The 15217-nt window shown below is 21.4% G+C and overlaps 1 protein-coding gene across 1 annotated transcript in view; it reads left to right on the forward strand.

Annotated features, from left to right (window-relative positions):
- Window positions 1–15217, forward strand: part of LOC122509398 (phosphatidylinositol 3-kinase regulatory subunit alpha) — a 114929-nt gene that overhangs the window by 19600 nt on the left and 80112 nt on the right. The gene's annotated exons all lie outside the window — the stretch shown is intronic.

Here is a 15217-nt window from a genome sequence, read left to right on the forward strand (position 1 = left end):
AGAAATTTTCTTTTTTTTTGTTTCGAACAAAAATTTAGAAATTATACAACTAAATAATTTTGTTGATTTAACTAAAGGAAGTTTCCGAATTGAAAATGATACTTACTGAGACAGGCGGTCCCAAAAAATTCCTAGTGACGACACTTAGCGAGACCTGACTGTATATGAATTGCAGAAATGTAAATATGAGTACACAATTAGTAAAAATATTTAGTTTACAATTTTTAGTAGAATATTACTGTTTCGTAAACTAGTGAAAAATGAATAAAAATTAGTAAAAATTCTCTCTAAAGTTTTAGTAAAAAATTATTGAAAATTACTCCCTAAATTTGAATTAGTAAAAATGTTTACTAATTTGAATTAGTGACTGAATTTTTGCTTTGGAATTAGTAAATTTTACTAAAAAATTAGTAGCAATTACTATTTATTAGTAAAATTTACTTTTTTTTTACTAATTCAAAAGCAAAAAAGTCAAATATTAATTAAAATTAGTAAACATTTTTACTAACTCAAATTTAGAGAGTAATTCTACTAATAAATAGAAATAAAATACTAAATTTTTGGAAAAATTTACTAATTCAAAAGCAAAAAGTCAATTACTAATTCAAATTTAGAGAGCAATTGACTAATAAATAGTTTTTTTATTAATTTTTTAGTCAAATTTACTAATTAGTAGCAAACAGCCAATTACGAATTCAAATTAGTAAACATTCTTTATAATTCAAATTTCCAGAGTAGTAAAAATTCTTACTAAATTTTAGTGAATTTTACTAATTAATAGCAGAATTTTACTAATTGTTAGTAGAATTTTACTAATTGTTAGTAGAATTTTACAAATTAATAGTGGACTTTTACTAATTGTTTGTAGAATTTTACTAATTAATAGTGGACTTTTACTAATTGTTAGTAGAATTTTACTAATTGTTAGTAGAATTTTACTAATTGTTAATAAAATTTTACTAATTGTTAGTAAAATTTTACTAATTGTTAGTAGAATTTTACAAATTAATAGTGGACTTTTACTAATTGTTAGTAGAATTTTACTAATTAATAGTGGACTTTTACTAATTGTAAGTAAAATTTTACTAATTGTTAGTAGAATTTTACTAATTAATAATGGACTTTTACTAATTGTAAGTAGAATTTTTACTAATTGTTAATAGAATTTTACTAATTAATAGTGGACTTTTACTAATTGTTAGTAGAATTTTACTAATTAATAGTACAATTTTACTAATTGTGAATTAAATGACTAGCAATTGTTAAAATTTCACTAAAAAATTAGTAAAACTTTACTAACAATATATATTCTTTTACAATGAAATGAGATTTATTTGATTTTAATAACCAATTTTACTTGTCCATTATCAAATAAATATCTACTTAAATCAAATAATTCTAACCATTTAATTGATTGAAAAAAAAATTATTTGATTTAAGTAAATATTTATTTGATAAGAGATAAGTAATCGGTTATTTGAACCAAATAAAATTTTTTCAGTGCACTAATCAAAAAGGGGAAAACTCGTACATGAAAATTACTAAAAATTAGTAAAATTTTACTTTTTCTTAGTAGAATTCTACGATGTCTACTAATGCAAATTTAGAGAGTGGTAAAATTTTGTTTAGTATAGTTTTTTTTTTTTTTTAAATTAATTTAATTTGAAAATTAATTAAAATTGAATTAAAAAGTTTATTTTAGAGAATACACATTAAATATTTGAGTTATTCTTTAATTGGACAATTATAGTGTGAAAGTTTTACTGATTCAGTTTATAGAGTGATCCAAGATCCAATCTTGGATTTTCAAGTGTCATTATAATACACTTGGTATAACCTTTGATGATTCTGTACTTCATTTTGGAAAAGAGCATTTGTCGTAAAAGATTTTTCAAGTGAATCTTGCTAGAGTTTATATTCTCTAGAGGAATGCCGATGACACCAGAGAGATTTATGTGGAGGCAGCTGATAGCGATTTGGCAAGTGTAGTCGTGGTTCTCGCACGTGTGCGTTACGGTTTGCACGCGAAAAATTTTAAGAATCATATATATATATATATACATACAAAATTGCACGTTTTTTTTAAAAGAAATTATAATATCACCAAGAAGTCCGCCAACTTTTTTCGGCTTTATTTTTATATCAATTGTTTTCCATTATACTTTATAATAATTTTTTTCAAATAAGTATAAGAAAATTTTTGGAAAAGTTTAGTAAAATTTTCTTAAATTCTTCACTTTGTATAATTATTAGCACTTATTTATATTTTGGGAGGATAAAAATATATTTCTGGTCAACAATTTATCATTTTTGATATTTTTAGCTGAGAAGGATTTTCCTAGTTTTGAAATTCTTTACATATGTGTATAAAAATTTGAAGAATTTTTTTTCTTTTGTGCCAGAGTTAGTTCGTTTAATAAATAGTAATTTCTGCTAATTTAATAGTAAAATTTACTAATTCAATTCTATTTTTAAATCTCAATTGTTTTTTAATAAAATTAAAAGTTTTTTAAATATAAAGGAAAAAAATGTTTATAAATTATATTTGTCAATTAGAAAATTTAAATGAAAATGAAACTGAAAATTTTTGAATTTTAAGAAAATAAAGGAAAAAATTTTATTGAAAAGAATGTTCTGTTAAATTCATTTACGAATATTTTTAATTGTTAAATTATTCGAAAACAATCATTTCTTTTTTAAATATTTAATTCTTATTATTTTTCCATAGGAATTAAGATTTTAAGAAATTTTAAATTCAAACCGTTTTAATATTAATCAACTTTAAAAATATTGTTAAAAAACATGAAAAAATCGATCACCCTGAGTCTTCGACTCGGAGTAATCGATTTTTTATCTTTTCTAATAATTAAAGAGGATCGAGTGTTCAAATCATTATTTTACATTATAAGAATATTGTTACTGTAACTTTTTAAAAATTATGTTCATATTATTATCAAAAATTTAAATTAATATTCTTTTTTAAATCAATTTTTATTAGAAAATTCTACAATAATTGAATGTTTCTTAAAATTTAATTCTTATAAAGAATTTTATTAATAAATTTTTAAATAGTTGAATTCTTTTGACAAATTTTAATAAAATTTTTTAGAAAAGTTAAATGTTTCAAGGAATTTGATTAAAATTGGATTAAAAATAATTGAAATTCTGCGATGAGTTTTATTATTTCTGAAAACAATTGAATTGTTGAAAAGAAACTTATAAAAAATTTGTAAATATTTGAATTCCTGTGAAATTTTTATTATTTATAAAAATAATTAAATGTTTGCGTACAATTTTATTAAAATTGTTTTTAAACATAATCGAATTCTTTTAAGTAATTTTGTTAAAATAGTAGATATTGAATATTATTTTTGAAAATAATTGAAATTTTGACAAGAATTTTATTAAAATTTTTGAAAATAATTGAATTTTGGAGAAGAATTTTATTATTTATAAAGATAATAAATGGAATTTTGTCGAGATTTTTTTGTAAATTTTGAATATAATTGAATTTGTGATAAGAATTTTATTAGGTTTTGAAAATAATTGAATTTCTGCAATCATTTGTAACTTCTCAAAAATTTAATTTTTTTCAGAGTTTTTAACTAAAATTCTTCTATAAATCCATTATTTTTAGTAATTAATTAAATATATATTGACAAATTTAACTAATTTTAGAAAATTTTGAATTATTAAAATTTTTCAAAAATCTAAGTTCATTAAAATTTCTAATTCAATTCATTCAAGATTGAAATTTCAAAAAAATTCAAATTGAAACCGTATGAAGTTCCTTAATTTATGCAACTTTGTAAACGCAACTCTTTTAAAATTGAATTAAATTTTGAAATATTCAAGTAAAATTACTCAGTAAATAATTTATTGATTTTATGATAGCGTTGATAGTTGTTCAAGATTTAAGTTATTTAAAAAGAAATTTTTGTCAGAAAGTGAAAAAATTGAAGGTTTTGTATTAGAATTCGTGGTAATTTTATACTTTATGAGTCAAACAAAAAAGACCCAAAAATTCAGAATTTTCTTATGAATTCTAAAAATTTAATTTTATTCAGTACTTTTAATAAAAAATTGCTAATTTTATTTAAAAAATGTGAGGGAGAAGTCAGCTGTGCGCGAATTGCTGCTAGTAATAATAATAGAGAGTATAATAATTGTAATAATAATAATATTTATAATGTTATTAATAATTATTGTTATTATGATTATTATTTATATATCGAGAGGTGTACCTCAAATTTCGCAGGGTTTGACCATTCAAATCGTGTCGATTTGATTCGATCCAATCGGTCGAGTCGAAAGGCTCGCACACACATATATCGTGGCCATAGCCTTTGGCCTTAATCGACCGAATTAAATCCATCGACCTCGGATCCCTCCTTCGCACTTACACGACCCCACAGTGCACTTTAGCCCTCGTACATTCGCCTCGTTTCAAAATATGAATATCATATATACAGGATTCAAAAATTGAACCCATATTTTAATAGAAATCGAAATTTCCAATTTCTCGAAGCGAAAAAAATCCCCAATAAGAAGCAGAAGAAAAAAAGGTATAACGTTACATTTGGCAATTTTGGATCAAAAATTATTATTATAGCTGAATTTGGCATGTTTATATTTTAAAAAAAGAGATACTTGAATTTTTTTTTCTGAATGAAATAAATCAAAAAGTAATTTGTAAATGAAGTATTGAAATTTGTGGATAATTTGTCAGGGGGATTTTTTTTGAATGGGGGGGAGCCTCTATTTATTGTAGAATAAGAATAAAAAAAAAGGAGTATATAGTGGCACATTTCTTAAAAGTGCACATGGTTTATAAGACGTCGTGCTGCGCGCTCATTATTACTTTGGTATTCTTTTGCTTGATGCATCAGACGCTCGACAAAAAATACCTTAATTGAACCTGCGCATGCAAGAACGGGGATGGTACGATTTCTCTGCAGCATTATTTTCGGAACGTAATTCCATTACCTTAATATCTCAAAAGTTGAACCCACGTATGACAATAATTACTTTAAATTTGTTATTCTTCTTTGCCCACCCACACATATTTTTTTTTTATTTGATTCTTATTGCTTTGGAAGTTTTCCTTTTTTTTTGCGAGCTCGTTTATAAAAAAGTTTGAAACTTTTTTCATATTCTTATTATCTCGGTCTTTTTTCGTATTATGTGAGTTTTTTTTCTTTTTTTTCTTAATTTTTGATTAATTAGCGCTGAAATAATAGGTTGGAATGTTTGTTTTTATTAGTTTTTGGCGTTTTTATTTTTTGTAATTGGTTATTCGTTTTCTTTGGTAGTTCGTTTCGTTTGGTAATTTGTATCCTTTGGTAATTTGTCTTCGTTTGAAGATTCTTCTTTAAATTTTTCTTCTAATTTGTTTCGTTAATTATTTATTTCCTTGTTGCGTTTTTTAATGATTTATTGGTCGAATTTGTAATTGCATGAAATTATTTTTACATTGAAGGAAAATTTATTTGAATTAAGTAATTAACTATAATAATTTGAATGTTCTTATTCATTCATTAGATTAGAAATCATAAGAATTTTTTTCAATTCTTTTCATTAAAATGAACTTTTATACATTTTATTTTCAATAATTGAATTTCTGTAAAGAATTGTATTATTCATGAAAATAATTGAATTCTTGCAACGTATTTTTATTAAATTTTTTTTTAATAAATTGAATTTCTGTAAAGAATTGTATTATTTATGAAAATAATTGAATTCTTCTGACGAATTTATATTACATTTTTGTAAATAATTGAAATCTTGTGAAGAATTTTATTATTTATAAAAATAATTGAATTCTTGCAACGAATTTTTATTACATTTTTTTTTTTAATAATTGAAATCTTGTGAAGAATTTTATTATTTATGAAAATAATTGAATTCTTGCAAGGAATTTTTATTAAATTTTTCTTTAAAATAATTGAATTTCTGTAAAGAATTGTATTATTTATGAAAATAATTGAATTCCTGCAACGAATTTTATTATTTGTGAAATGTAATTAAATTCTTGCAAAATATTTTTGAAAATAATTACATTTTTCGAGGAATTTATTTAATATGATTGTATTAAAAATAATTGAAATCCTACTAAAAATTTTATTATTTATAAAAATAATTGAATTCTTGCAACGAATTTTATTACATTTTTTTAAATAATTGAATTCTTGCGAAGGATTTTATTAAAATTTCGGTAAATAATTTTATTTTTTTTTTGAAAAATTTTATGGAAATTTAAATTATAAAACATGAAGATATCAATCACTCCGAGTCTTCGACTCGGAGCAATCGATATCTTCATGTTTTATAATAATTAAAGATGACAAAGTAATAAAATCATTATTTTATATTAGAAGAATATTGTTACTGTAACTTCATCAAAATTATTTTCATCATTTTAAGTCAATTATTATTTTTTAGAATTTTAAATTATTTTTTATGAAAATAATTGAATTTCTTAAAAAAATTATTTATAAAAATAATTGAATTCCTGTGAAATTTTTTATTATTTATGAAAATAATTAAATGTTGGCATACAATTTTATTAAATTTTTTTTTGGAAAATTTTATTAAAATAGTAAATATTGAAAATTGAAATTTGAAAATAATTGAAATTAAGACAAGAATTTCTTTGATATTTATGAAAATAATTGAACTTTGGAGAAGAATTTTGTTATGGAATTTTTTTCAAATTTGGAACTTAGTTGAATTTTGTAATTTTTTTTTTTTTTTTTTTGAAAATAATTGAATTTCTGCAATTTGTAATTTCTCAAAAATTGAATTTTTTTTTAGTGTTTTCAACAAAAATTTAAATTAGAAAATTTTTAAATTCTATTATTTTTAAAATTGCTAATTTTTTTTGTAAAAAGGCATTAAGAAGTTTGCGCGCGTATTGTTGCTAGTTAAGTTATAAAAATAATTAAAAATAAAAATTATTTGATGGAAATAAATATTTTTTTGACTATAGTCAAGTAATTCATAAATAAAATAAAAATTTTTTATTAGGGCATAATACGGAAGGATTGTAAATTTTTTCTTAATTTAGATGAAATTTTCTCTTTTGTGATTAGATCGGTTGTTAATTTAAATTAATCACGATTATCTTTACGATAATTAATCATTATCTTTGAGTGACTTACATGGCAGAAAAATTAATTAATTAAAATAATCGATTTATTATTTACTTTATTAATTTCATTCGATTAAAATAAAAAATTTGTTTTTGGAAATAAACATTTATTTATTTTATTAATTGCATCGAAAGAAAAAATTATTTGACATAATGAAAAAAAATGCATTTGTTTTAAATAACCGATTACTCGTCTACTATAAAATAAATATTTACTTGAGTCAACTAATTTTTGTTTGAATCAATTAAATGGTAATTGCTCCAAATACCGAAATTATTGATTCAAATACAATTTATTTGACTTGAATAAAAATTATTTGTCGCAAGTAAATATTTATTTGATAAAAGGCAAGTAATCGGTTATTTGAACAAAATAAATTTTTCTTTCAAAAAAATAAATTTTTTTCAATATTTTAAAATATTTATTAATTTTTTGTTAAATTACATATTTTCTTTTAATGTAATTGAATTTAATACAAATTTAACTGAATGTAATTCGGTTTAATGAATTTTAATTTTTAATTGGATTTAATTAACTAAAGGTAGAAGTAAATATTTATTTAAAATAGTCATGAAATCTATTTGATTAATTAATAATAATAATTAATTCAATTAACTAAAAGTAGAAGCAAATATTTATTTATTAATAGTGATGATATCGATTATTTAAATAATTGAATTTTTTTTCATCTCAATAAAGTTATTTGATTATTTATATGCCATGGGGGAAAAATGTGATGGGGGGGGGATATTTATGGGGAAAATAATTTTTCTCACAAATTTTTTTTTTTTCGAAATTATTCCAGATCAGAAATAGATTTTTGATTTAAGAGAATAATTTCGTGAATAGTAGTAATATTATTATTTTCTTTTTCACTTTCGAGGTATTTGACATTTGCACATGTATTATTATGATTATTTTCGCGAAATGAAAAACCTTTAATCAAATATAATATATTTTTTATCACTTTTCTGGCGACAAAAGACCGACAGATTCTCATAAAATAAAGAAACCTGTTTGTCCGTGTAAGGCCGCATGAAATACATAAAAACCGGATAAATATATGCATTTTGTTTCATAAATAGAAACCTGCCGTGACTATACTGGTGATGCCAGAAGTTAAAGTGCTTGAGGATTGGAAGTTTGCAAAGGTTTCTAAATCGAATGAGTGCCTCGTCGCTCTACAATAAAGCTCGAATTAATATATTATGCACATACATTGACCATTACACAATGTGTACTTACATAACACGTGTTTTATAATTTTCTTCTCCATTTTTCTTTACTATATATATAAGTGTATGAAACGAATATTAAAGTTTTTGCAATACTTTGCCAAAAAAAGAAGGAACGATTTTCTTAGTTAGTAAAAGTTTTCTCTGTTCTTGCGGAATAGCTTTTTGAAATCCATTTTTTTTATTTTTAAAAAATTTGAATTTGTTTTTGTATATTTTTTTCTATTTTTCTATTTTCATATTTTTCTATTTTTCTATTTTTCTATTTTAATTTTTGCATTATATTTTTTTCTATATACGGAGAAAGAAATTTTGGAAAAGTATTTTACAATTTCGCTGTAAATGCAACAAGGCAAAATTTTGATATAAAAAATATTAAATTTTGAAAAAACTTACATGAAAATTTAGTATTTCTATAATCAAAATTTTGCTTCGCGATATTTTCTCTCAAAGTTGTAAAGCGAAATTTAAAAAAAAAATACTAGATTTTCCTGTAAGATTTTTGAAAGCTTTAGTATTTTTTAATAAAAATTTCTTTTTGTTGCATTTTTTCGAAATTGTTTAAAACAGTTTTGCAAAATTTAATATTTACTCTCTTTCCGTTTGTGTTAATCGAAAACAAAATAATAGAAAATGAAAAATATAAAATCTTTTTAAAAAATTAATTTAAAAAATAGAAACTTTTTTTCAATAAATAATTAATAAAGAAAATCTTTTTAATCATAATTGCAAAATTAAATCTTGCAAACTAAGTATTTAGGAAGAAAATAAGACGAGAGAAAATTTTATTATAAAAAATACTAAATTATTATCAAAACCTTTTTTTTTGAACTTTAGCAATTTTAACTAAAAATTACTTTAGTAATTTTTTTTTTATTTTAAGATAAATTTTAATAAAAAAAGTTAAATTTTAATAAATTTATTGCCATAAATTGGAAAATAGTTTTATATAACATTTAATATTCATTTTCTTGAATTTTACGTGAAAAATGTGGGTGTCTAATGAACGGTTAGGGAATTATTTTTTTTTCTCGGTTATAGACACCCTGAATGGTAAAAAAGAGAAACTTCCCATAATTTAATTTTAAAGAAGAAGAAAAAAAAATGGAGAAAAAAAAGTTCTTTATTCCACACTCTCGACGTGTTCATTTTTAGCTCGATGTCTCTTATCGAAAATCGCTGAAATTCAAATGTATCAGGTACGGTAAATCGCTGCCCAAAGGTGAATGAATCTTGTCTTATCTCCGATCAAAGCAGTATGTAAAAATACAAATTAATTGCTTGACAAATTCAGTAATTCTGTTTATAAGGGAAATGTGAATTTAAAGAATTTAAAGCAAAAGAAATTAAAATATTTTCAATATGTACATGCAGATTATATTGAAATAATTTATTTAGATTTTTTTATTTCATTTTTTAAAATTGTATTTTTATTTTTATATTAGTGGACATTAGGAGAAATTATGATTCTTGATAATTGTTTTCCTTTTTTTTTCATCTTGTTTTTTTGGGGGTTTTTGTTTTTGATAAAAAACAAAATCGAGAGATTAAATCTCGAAAGTTTCGTTATGTAAATTTAAAAGTTTTTGAGGATTGTTTCTTAGATAGAAAAAAAAAGTTCGTGTTGTGCATTCTTCAGTTTTTCATTGTTGGCTTGGAGAAGCCATCTTATAACAATGGCTCGTAAAGTTTCATGTCACCGAATAACGAACTCTGGCTCCTCACTCCAGGATTCAGTCGTTCTCTTTTAAAAGTGCGCTTTGATCCGGATACTTCGATAGTCTTTGTTTTATGGTTGTTTTCTTTTTTTATTTCTATTTCTCATGGGGCTTTCGAACGCTTATAGTGGGCTCCGAACAACATTGACACACCATCTAATAAAATGTCTAAAAAGTTTAAAATGTCGAAATAAATTACGAATTCATTATATGGATTTTCGCGATCGAGAAGAATAAAAAAAAGAAATTGAAATAATTTAAATTCTGAAGGGAATATTTTTTTTGGTTTTGAAATATAGTTGGAGTATTTATGTAGTTGTGTTTGGTTGACATAGGTCAGGGAAAATAGGGAAACGTCAGGAAAAGTGAAAATGGTTAGGAAAATTCTGGTGAATTTCAGGGAATTTTCTGAAAAGTATTGAAAAAATATTAAAAATTCCATAATTGTTACGAAAATTTTGATTTTTGTGTGTTCAAAAAAATTTTTAAGTCTTGAAAAACAATTTTTTATTTTTAAATAATTTCAGATTAAAATTTTTTTTTAAAATTACTTTTTACTGATTATCTAATTAATTATCTATTGTTATTTATTAATTTCAACAACTTTAAAAACATTAAATTAATTTTTTAATTTAATTAATTAAAATTAATTAAACTAAAAATCTTTGCAAAAAATCAATTATTTTCTTAAATAATGAAATGTTTCTCAAAAATTAAATTACTTTTATAAATAATAAAATTTCTGGAAAGAATTCAATTATTTTTAAAAAATTTAATAAAATTCTTCCCAAGAATTCAATTACTTTCATAAATAAAAAAATTCTCTGCAAGAAATCAATTATTTTCAGAAACTTTAATAAAACTCTTGGTTAGCATTGCAATATGTTTATAAATAATAAAGTTCATTGCAAAAATTCAATTATTTTCAAAAATTTTATTCAAATGCTTTGCAAGAATTCAATTATTTAAAAAAAAATGTAATCAAATTCTTCGTAAGAATTCAATTATTTTCATCAATATTAAAATTCCTTTATAAATTTTTTATTATTTTTATGAACAATAAAATTCTTTGTAAGAAATCAATTATTTTTTATAAATAATAAAGTTCTTTGCCAAAATTTCAATATTATTTTCATAAATAATAAAATTTCTAAAACTCTTTCTTATATTCAATTATTTTCAAAAAAATTTTTTAATTGTTTAATAAAATTCAATTCTTTTCTAAAATTTGTTAGGAGAATTCAATTATTTTCAATAGAACTTTAATTAAATTTTTCGAAAGTATTTAATTGTTTAAACAAATTTTTTAAATTCTTTCTAACAAAATTCAATTATTTAAAAAAATTTTAATAAATTTCTATATGAAAGAATTAAATTATTTCAAATTCAAAATTATAAATGCTACAAGAATTTTGACATTTTTAATTTTTTTAACGAAAATATTATCTTTTAAAATTATACTTAACGTGAAAAAAATCCAAAATGAATTAAATTTTGTAATTGTGAAAGAAATGCAATTACAATTTTTTGTTGATTTTTAAATTAATAGTAAATATTTTTTAAACAATTTAAATTTGAAGGAATTTTCTTTAAAATTCTGCATAAATGATGTTCTTTAAATTTTTTAATTCAATTTTTTTTCAAGAAAATAAAATTTTAAAAAATAATTACTTGAAAAATGTTACAAATTAATTCAATTTTCTGGTATTAATTCGATCTAATTTGGTATCAATTTGACACCTTCAGGAAAAATTGTAAAAATAGTAAAATTTTTACTAAGAATTATGGGAAATTTTTACTAATTTTACTAATTTTATTTACTCAAAATTTTACTTTCAACTAAATCAAATTTAAAGAGTCGGAATCAGAAAGAAGAATTCAAATTACAGTCTGGAAAAAAGAAAATTAAATTTTTGTGGCAACTCTAATAATATTGATACGAGAAAATCAATAATAGAAGGAATATGAGAGAAAAATAAAATTGAGAATAACCTGAAAATTTTCTCTTTTAAAAATAAATTATTCTCGAGAAGAAGAGAAGAACACTTTCTCGAGATTAAATTCTATGTAATCTTTGACTTTGATTTATAAAACACACTTATAATATGTGAGGAAAAAAAAAATCTTGACCTTATAACAGAGTTCAAAAGTCGATAGGTGATAACTTTTTTTTTCTTTGTTTAATCATTGCTGAGATGAATCTTTTTTTTCGTTTTTCTTTCCAAGCACTAAATTCTCGAATTGAAAGGTTGAAATTTGTTAAAAATCTGTTCTTATTAAATATATATATATATATATATATATATATATATATATATATATATATATATATATAAAAGAAAGTAATTCTTCGAGTGTATATGCCACTGTAAAAAAAAATTGTTTCAAAATAACAAAGATTTCTTGTCTCATCAAATAAATATGTACATGAATCAAATAATTTTTAATTAAATCAAATTTTATTTAAACCAATTATTTCTGTATTTAATATTTATTTAATTGATTTAAATAAAAATTATTTGAATCAAGTAAATATTTGTTTGATATTAGACAAGTAATTGGTTATTTGAATCAAAATTCTCTCAAAGTTTTGAACGTTCAAATAAACGAAATATTTGTTATTAAAAATATTTTCATAAATTACTGATTGTAATAAAAATTGAAAACCTAATTTTTACATTTAGAAACTTTAAAATTAACTTTTTTTTGACAGTAAAGCAAAATTATTGTTTTTAAATATTTAATTTCGAAAATTTCTTTTATTTGAACCTTCGGTTTGAAAAAAATAAATTTTTTTTCAATGCGATGACTCGAAATTAAAAAAAAATAATAATTAGTAAAATTGTTTATCGAAACAAAAATTATAATTTTTATATTAAACTTTTTTTTTATCTTGCCCAAGATTTAGAATCTTATCAAAACTCTTTTCCTCCTGTAATAAGTAATGATGTATTGTTAGAATAAATCCTCCCGTCCTGCATACATAAGTAATGCAATCAATTAGTAGAAGTAAGTTAAAACTTACTTCGAGTAAATTAAAATGTACATATTTACCAGCTATTTTTGCATTTTTCTTATATATTGAGTAGAGAAACTATACGAGAGATAAGAAAATCAGTAAATTACAAAGGGTAAAAAAATTTTTTTTGAAGAAAAACAAGTTCTTTAATTTTTTTTCTATCAAAATATATATGATATTTATAGTTATTATCGCAGAACATGAATATTTATAATTAGTTTATATATAAAATGTTTAGAGGGGAATAAAAATTAAATTGAGAATGGTTATTTTAAAAAGCAGCGTATAAATATTTTTAAAGTTGTTGAAAATTAATTTATTCAAAAAAGAAAAAAAAATATCTTCATTTTTCCTGATGTAGATTAATTTTAGAGAGAGAGAGAGGGAGAGGAATGTTTTCCGGAAAAACCTTTAATATATTAATTTATATCATTTCTGATGCAACTCTTAATTTACTTGCATTTTTTTCTGGTGCTATATGGATTAATTTATTATAGTTGAATATTAACATCCACGTAACAAAGTTATTTAACTTGGTATAGCATTGCTTTTAATGAGTTTTGCATCAATTTTGGAAAGTGCTACAGTTTTAGTATTTTGTATATAATTATAACTTGGGAAATTCTGCGCGACTTGATAATTTTTTTTTCCTGTTTTTTTTTTATTTATATTTCAGGAGAGTATGCACACTCTTTTTCTTGTGACACGTATATTGATTTATAAATATATAGAAACAAATCTAACAAGTTTGCATAGAAACGAAATATATATACTTTGTTTGAGCGATATGTAAATAACTGTTTATGGTAATAGGGAAAAATTATCTCTTTTCTAGTGGCATATTTTGATAAAAAGAAAAAAGTATTTTTTTTTCTACTTTGTTTCAAATGTTTATAAATAGCTTAGTTTTTATTTTGTGGTAATTTTTTGTATTTTAGAAAATATTTTTTTTTTTTTTTTGTAGAATAATAGTGGAATATTTTTGTTTTAAATTTAAAAATTATTCAAGTTTTGAATTTTGGCAAAAGGGAATAAAAAAAGAAGAAAAATTAGAGAGAAGATTTATGAAAAAGAGTATATAAGAATGATATCCGTAAAACCTCACTAACCTCCTTGTCATTATAATAGTAATATATCTACTGAATTAAGTTTAACGCACCTTTGACATTGTGCCAAGGATTTCACGATTGACCACTTGTCGCTAATAATACATTTGCCTCTGAAAGTTTTATGCTTCAGAGACTTTTTAAACCCTTCTTCTCTTTTCAGTGAAAAAGTTTTAAAAATATCTCATCTAAAAATTCCAGCCTAACGAGATGTACACAATTAGCGCCGCAAAGTGAAAATGCTCAAAATTCAACGAATCATTATTATAAAATGTTCCCTCTAAATTTGAATTAGTTGAAAGTAAATAAAAAATATAGTCGTAGAAAACTATTTTTCTTTTAAAATAAATATATATATAAAACTTTTTTTGTTTTATATTTAACAAAAATTATTCTAAAAAATTTTAATAAAATTCTTAAAAACAATTCAAAAAATTCGAATAAATTTCTTTTATTAAACGATTCACTAATTTAAAAAAAATGTCCGAAATTCAATTATTTTCAATATCACAATATTACACAATTAATATTTATTATTTATTATTAATTATTATTTATTATTTACACAATTTTTTTTTATTCCTTTGGTAAACTGTTATTAAAATGGTAATTTTAATAACAGTTTACCAAAAGAATAGAAAAAAATTGTGTAAAATTCTTTACAAACATTCAATTATTAAATTCTTCTTAAGAATTCAATTAGTTAAAAAAAATGTAATAAAATTTTTCCTAAGAAATCAATTATTTTTAAAAATTTTCATAAAATTCGTTGCAAAGATTTTAATATTATTTTCATAACTAATAAAACTCATCGCAGGATTTCAATTATTTTTTATACAATTTTAAATATATTCCTTGCAAAAATGTTATTATTTTCAAACATTTTTTGCAAGAATTCAATTACATTTCGCAAATAATTAAATTCTTTCCTGAAATTCAAATATTTTTAAAATATACAATTCTTTACGGAAATTCAATTATAAAAAAA

The sequence above is a fragment of the Leptopilina heterotoma genome, unplaced genomic scaffold (assembly GCF_015476425.1).
Source record: "Leptopilina heterotoma isolate Lh14 unplaced genomic scaffold, ASM1547642v1 Lhet_60, whole genome shotgun sequence".
NCBI lineage: Eukaryota > Metazoa > Arthropoda > Insecta > Hymenoptera > Figitidae > Leptopilina > Leptopilina heterotoma.